This window comes from Protobothrops mucrosquamatus, unplaced genomic scaffold (genome assembly GCF_001527695.2).
Source record: "Protobothrops mucrosquamatus isolate PMUCROS unplaced genomic scaffold, P.Mucros_1.0 scaffold_275, whole genome shotgun sequence".
NCBI classification, from domain to species: Eukaryota; Metazoa; Chordata; class Lepidosauria; order Squamata; family Viperidae; genus Protobothrops; species Protobothrops mucrosquamatus.
The window spans coordinates 90,597-97,946 of NW_015386351.1; positions in this window are offsets into that span (position 1 = coordinate 90,597).

Genomic DNA, 7,350 nt, shown 5'->3' on the forward strand with positions numbered 1-7,350 from the left:
GAATTTGTTGAGTAATAAGGGCTGTAAAGATACTTCGGGGTTCTGTGCATCTCACAGATTTGCTTCTGCAAAATCTGAGTTCAGCATCTATATCAGAGCTTTCATTTAAAAGGTAGGTTTCATACTGCAAGTTACAGCTCGGGGCTCTTTCTGAAAGTAAAGGAGGGGGCTTGGGGGTTATCCTAATGGAGATCTTGCATTGTTTCCTGTCCCCTTTCCCAGCCCTTCAATATTATGCTGAATCCAACTTGGCTATGTTTCTGTCTGAAACCTAGAGAATTCGGTTTTTAGTAGAGAAAATAGTTTTTTATGGTTTTTTTTAAAATGATTTTAAATTTACCTAGAAGCAAATCCCACTGAATTCACAAAAGCTACCCCTGAGTGGACATCATAAGATTTAACTGTGAATTATAGGCCATAAATCACCATACCTGACATGAAGAAAACCCCTTTCAATCCCTTTCATCTTCAAATAAGGGGAGAAAAAGCCTGTCCAGCCATTGACAATTGTGTGTAGAATAGACAATAAAAAGTGAAATGACTGAATAGCCTTATTCAGTGGAAGCTGCTTGCTATGCTCTTATTTTGCAGTACAGCTTTAATGATATAAATGCTTTACCCATTAAAGCTCAATTAAAAAGCTGCAAAGAAGGCCATGTATTAAATACATATTCTTAAAATTTAGAGTTCCAAATCTGAATTTAGGATGAAGATCAGAGTTCAGCAATCTCCTTTTTTTAATCCAAGCTGCAAGAAAATATAATGGATTTAACAGACCAACTGAATCACACAGTCAGATTATAACTGGGAACCTAGCCAGTTTATTTCCTCCCACATTTAGTCCCCTAATTTGTGAGAACAATTCACACAGAATTGGCCTAGCACACTCCAAGGAGTCCTTCCCTTGAAAATCTTTGCCAAGGCAAAACTGAGCATTAAAACTAAAATATATATTGCTTCCCATCATCACCCTGGGGCACCAGTGCTATCCTCTTAAGAGCAGTTATGAACTTTTAAGTAAAGAACGCCTTAGTAGTAGTTACGAAAAAGGTCGGCCTTTGCCTTGGATTCTGTCCATTTCAACCAAACTACAAGAAACAGAGTTTCTTTCAGCAACCTAAAAAGCAAGCAGATAATGGAAAGTTGAAATGCATGACTGTGGGAAAGTCTGAATAGAGAGGACAGTGACAATCAAACTTTTCAAAAGTCTGCTTTTAAATCCAAGATTTCTTCCTTTAAATCCAAGATTTCCTTTCTAGGAATAAAGTATTACGAATCTGCCTTACTGCAAATCCAAAATCATGTTCCTAGGAAACAACTGAATGCCTAAGCACTGAAACACTAATACTGCAAAAAAAAATGAAAGTCAAATTTCAGAAGTCACTTAAAGGGTCTGTCCTTCTAGATCAGGGGTCTTCAAACTTGGCCCTTGTGGACTCCCAGAATTCCTCAGCCACAAGTCATAAAAGGGCCAAATTTGAAGACCCCTGTTCTAGATGATTCGAAACCCTGTAGAGTTTCCAATCATGCTCTAAAAGCAATATAGCCTCTTTAAAGGATTCAAGCCAAAAGATGCAAGAGAATTTTATGATGATGTCAGTAGAAAGCAGACTACACACAGACTGGAAATGGAACAAAATATCATTTGGCCAAATTCTCTGACAACTCATAAATAGCATTTATTTGATCTAGAAAGTAAAAAAAAAAACGAGGGAGAGAAAAACATTATTGTTCTGGAAACTATTTCCACTAACATAGACTGGCCCTATATATAGTGATGAAAACACTTTGAATTCACCTTCCAGCCTACATCATATTAAGAGTCACAGAGACATAGAGTTAGTCCTTGACTCACAAAGACTTTTTTTTTTTTGCATTATCCCAAATTATTAGTGTCTAGTGACACAGAGTAATTTATGGAATTTTTTTTAGAAAGTAAGAAAAAGATCCCCAAAATGCATTATCTTGCTAACATTTCTACATTTGCCTATGAATCTTGCAAATGACAGTGCTGCTATTCTCTTGCTAATCTTCCTTTTTTGTAGTTTTTAAAGAAAACAGTGCAAGCTAGGAATTCTACTTTCACTGTTGCACTAGTCAGAGAAGAAATTAAAACACTGCAATACATTTCTTCAAAAAAGAAAAAAGAACTGTCTCCCCTAAATGTATAGCACCCATTAAAAGATATTAGCATTAAGAGTGTGTGTGTGTGTGTGTTCTAAGAACTGATTGCATTAAACTTTACCGACACAGAGACTCCTTTTACTTCAGCTAATAACAAATGTTATTCTTACCAAGTTGATTCGCAGCCAAACAACTCATTAAAATAGGAGCCCAAGTTCAGACCCAAAAGTTACTCATAAGCCTCCTAGCAATTCAGGGAAAACAAAGACGCCATTCCTTTGAATCAGAATGTTTTTAAAGAATGGTTTCTTTAAACAATTAAGTAGGTTTCTATAGTTCAGGCCATTAGGGAATGCCTTCATAAGGAATTATGTAAGCTTCAACGCTAGCAGACTATGATAATCAGTTGTTAGGGCTCCAGTACAATTGTAGAACATGTGTCAAAGACCTTAAAAAGAAAAGTAACAGAACAAAATTATCAAAATGTTGTCTATCTGAAACTTCCCATCTTTCATGTATATGCTCAGAATTATTTATCGCTGAGAATCAGATTATTAGTTAATATGCTTCTGAACATTTTTTTCACAGTTCAAATTTTACAGCAAACATAACTTGGTTAAAAAACAAGCATTGGGCCAGGATTTTATGATGTATCTACTACAGCCTTTCCCTCCTTCACACTTTCTATACAATTTGCTATAAATCCACTCCTCTTTTAGAGACTGAATTTTGTTCCATTGTGGCCAGTTGTTAAATAGTCACAGAGAGAGAGAGATGCTGCAAAAATCACCAGTTCCTGTGTCATTCATATAAATTTCTCCTGTACAGCTATGCCAACATTACTGTCACTGCATTGTACACTGCTGCCAGATGCGTGAAATTTAGTCTAAGTGAGTCCATTAGTGGGAACATGAATTTTTCATTATTGTATTATCATATTTGCGAATGGCCGCTAACTGACTTAATCACTAAGTGAGGAGTGGGTGCATACGTTTTGGGGTTAGGATTCACAGAATTACCATTCCTTTCCATGGTAGGGGTACTGTCATACTGTTTTGGAAATGCATGTTCATGAAAGCACACCACATCTGACCTATAGTTTTCTGGTTATATTTATAGGCAGCTTCCCTATACGTGTGAGAAATAGCAGTAAACAGCTACAAAGGCCAGGAAAACCATTGCCAGAAAGAGCAGCTGTCACTAAGTCAGATTGATCATCTTCCGGACAAGAATTACAGTTTTCTGCAGTGACTACAGAATAGCCTGCATTAAACTGATAGGCCTCCATTTCTGTCTACATTGTGCCCCAATTGTTGTCTGCTATTAGCTGACATATTATTTTAGAGGTCAAATGGGCCAAGGGCAAGCGTTTAATTAATTAATATAAAGAACTGAAAAAGCATGGGACAAAACAATCTTTCAGTGATAATAAATTTATATTAAAAAAAAAAGAGGGGATTGTCCCTATTTAGAATTTTATTTTAATGTAAGAACATGTTTGAGCCCAGTTACATATTAAACAGAGGAAGGGGGATATTTAGTTCTGGGAAAGCTGTTAAACACTAGATGTGCAAAATATAGCTATGACAGAAAAGGAGATAAAAATCAACAGTAAAGCGATTAGGCCAAAAACTGAAGATTATTGAGCAAAGTAAACATTTTACTCTTTACAGTATACAGATAATCCTCGACTTACAACTACAGTTGTTAAGCGAGTTTCTCCTCATTTTAGGACCTTTCTTGCCAGAATTGTTAAGTGAATTGTTGCAGTTGTTAAGCTAGTAACCTGATTGTTAAGAGAATCTGGTTTCCCATTGACTTTGGTTGTAAGAAAGTCACAAAAGAGGATCATTATGACCCCGGGACACTGCAATGGTCATGAGAGTTGCTAAGCATCCAAAATTTGATCACGTGACTATGGTGGATGCTGCAATGGTTGTAAGGGTGAAAAACAATCATAAGTCACTTATTTCAGGGCTGTTGTAACCTCGAACAGTCACTAAATGAACTGTTGTAAGTCAAGGACTACCTGTATTATCATTAATATAAGTGAGATATTTTAACTGATTTTTATAAAACTACAAATAATAATCCTTGTAAAAACTGAACAGAACCTTAGATTTGAAACTTCCAACTGGTTGAATGCTCTGATTCATGCAGGATCTGCTAAAGCATCTCAAACAGTTGGCTGTACAGCCTCTGTAGATGAAGGGGAACATACCCCTTCATGAGGCAACCTATACCAATGGTTGACAGCTGTTACAATCGAAAATTCCTACTGATACTCAACATGAATCTATGTCCCTATAATTTTGGTTCTGTCCTTTGGGAACAAGTCCGTTCCTTCCCCTATAAATACTTGTAGACTGCTTTCACATTTTCCTTCAATTGGCTCTTTCCCAGATTACACATACACACTTCTTCAACATTTCTCACAAAGATTTGATTTGCAGTCCCATCACCAACATGGCTGCTCTCCTCTGAATTTACTCCAAGTTGTCGATATAATTTTGTAGTCATCTCCTAACTCTTTTCATTTATCAGTTAGAATAGAACCCTAAATGCAGCTTGTCCAATACTGGTCTTCAATCTAATGTGGAGCCATTTAGGAGTACACTCTGGGTATGGTCAGTTAGTAATGAATACATCTGTTATATCATCTAGCTTTTATTTTACTGTTTTTGCATTAATCCAACTCCACACATTTCACTCCATGCATATTAAACATTTTTCCCATTCATTTTGTCTACAATACTTCCATTTATTCAGCTGAGAGAGTAATATATTTATATACAGATTTTACTTTCTCTTTCTGCTATTGTACTTTCAATCCAGTTTCCTTTAGCAATTTTTATTCCATTATCTATTTTTTCCCCAATATCCACTCTTGACAAAACCAGATAGTTTTTCTCAGAGTCAGGACTTTTTATCACTTTTTCATTCCTCACTAATTCTCTCAATCTTCCACCATACAGAATAAAATCAATAATGCTTTCAAATTTATATTCATTTCTTTGCTGTGTTAACATACAAACAGGGTTATGTTTAAAGCACATGGTCAAAACAGAAACACCTTTTTTCTAAGAATCTGCTCACTAAACAATTATTATCCTCAATCATTGTTAGATTTCCAAGCAGACCAATCCCTTTGTGTATATTTTCCAGTCTCCTTTGTGCTGATCCATTTGTCTCACTGTAGCAGCAAGTTCTGACTCCATAGGGTGAGAAATTGCAGATCCCAATATTTCCTCTTCCACAAATCCTCTAGGTCAGTGGTTCTCACCATTTCTTCACCACAGACCCTTTTTAAATACCTTTTGTGGTCGTGGACCATGGCCATGGACCCCCAAGACTTAACTCAAGATTTAAACCATAAAATTTCTTTAAGCATTTGCAGACTCCCTGGGATGACATTGTGCCCCCCCCCCGGGTTCTGCAGACCACAGGTTGAGAACCACTATTCTAGGTGTATATACTAGCTCCACCCTCTGCTTTGTTACAGCTGCTTGATACTTAACTGCTATGACCACCACCTGCTGTATTCCAGAGCAATGCCTTTACCTGGCCTGTTTCCTGTTAACAGCAGAGCAGGAGGTAAAAGGAGCTCAATGATCTATGGGCCTTGTTAAATCCAAAGGGAAAAGATGATAAAAATGAAGTAAGTTCTCTCCAGTTAGTCCCAGGCCTGTAATGCTGATGCATGAGATTAAGGAAATCAGCCCCTTCCTTTGGAACTAGATCAATCGGGTAAGGGAAAATTAAAAATAAATGTACATTTAAAGAAAGAGAGAGAGTTTAACAATTTCTTTTTAAGTAACCACATGTGAAACAATCAGCGTTGGAGGAATTAAATATATAGTAGGCTTGTTTGCAATAGTGGCGAATATCTGTAGCTCGGGTGTAGGATGAGGGTGAAGGTTCATTCGCCGAGCTTGAGGGTTGGTTTCCAAACATTTCATTTCCAGGCTAGGTAACATCTTCAGTGGTGTTTAGTGGATGTCTGTGTCAGTGTCTAGTTATATAAGGGCTTCAGGTGTGGGAGTGTCAAGTGCCAACCTTCAAGCCCCCCCACCAGCAGTTCACCTTCCAATGATTCTGACCTGATATAATCTCCCCATTACAAAACCCATTACCAGCCTCCCACTGATGACTCATTCCTGGCTCACTAATTCACACCTTCCAATGATCCTGACTTGAAGTACCTCCCCATCACAAACCTCTCTCTGATGACTCACACCTGGCCCATCACAAGACCCTCACTTGACACTCCCACACCTGAAGCCCTTATGTAAGTAGAACACTGACACAGACATCCACTAAACACCGCTAAAGATGTTACCTAGCGTGGTAACGAAACATTCAGAAACCAACCTCACCCTCACATGGGGCTGTTTAAATTACAGACAGAACATATTTCAAAGAAATATTCTCACATAAACCTGGGACAGATCACAAGATGGGACATAGAGGAACAGTGGTACATAGAGATGCCAAGATGGGTTAAAACTAAGTATCTGAGCTTCACACAGAAAGATGCATGACGTACATTTTAACACTTTCATTCATAATGAAAACTACATTGTTTTTCTGCATGTATTCATTAATGTGTCAGCTCTACTAGACAGAGTAGACCAAAAAACCAATTCCACAAGAAGCCTAAATACTACATTTATTTCAACTGCCTATGATAGAATCTTATAAGTCTGATTTGCTATACCTTTTTCCTTCTTCTTATATCACAATGAATTAGGGAGGTGTTTGTTTGAGCCCTGATCTCTCTGTTGTGGAATCCTCAGATCTAAATCTGAAATCTTCATTCAGATCTCTTATATTCTTGCACAAGATATCTAGTTTCCTTTCTTTTCATTTGTTTGATTCATGCTATTTTTCATTTATACTCCTTACATTCCAGTCAGTCACAATTTAATAGAATATTTGTAGTCCAGGATTGAACTGTGGAGTCCCTGATAGTCTCTGAGTTTCATTATTTTTCTGCAGATGTTTCATTATCAAACTAGGTATAACATCATCAGTGCACTGATAATGTTACCTAGTTTGGTAATGAAACCTCTGCAGGAAAACAACCAAGTTCAGAGACCACCAGGGATCCCACAGTCACAATTTTCCAAGGGTCATGGTTCTTGACTGATGGGCCAGAGTCACAGACATTGAAACTGCATGTAGACCAACAGAGACAATTAAGGAAAAGTACATGTAATCTTGGCT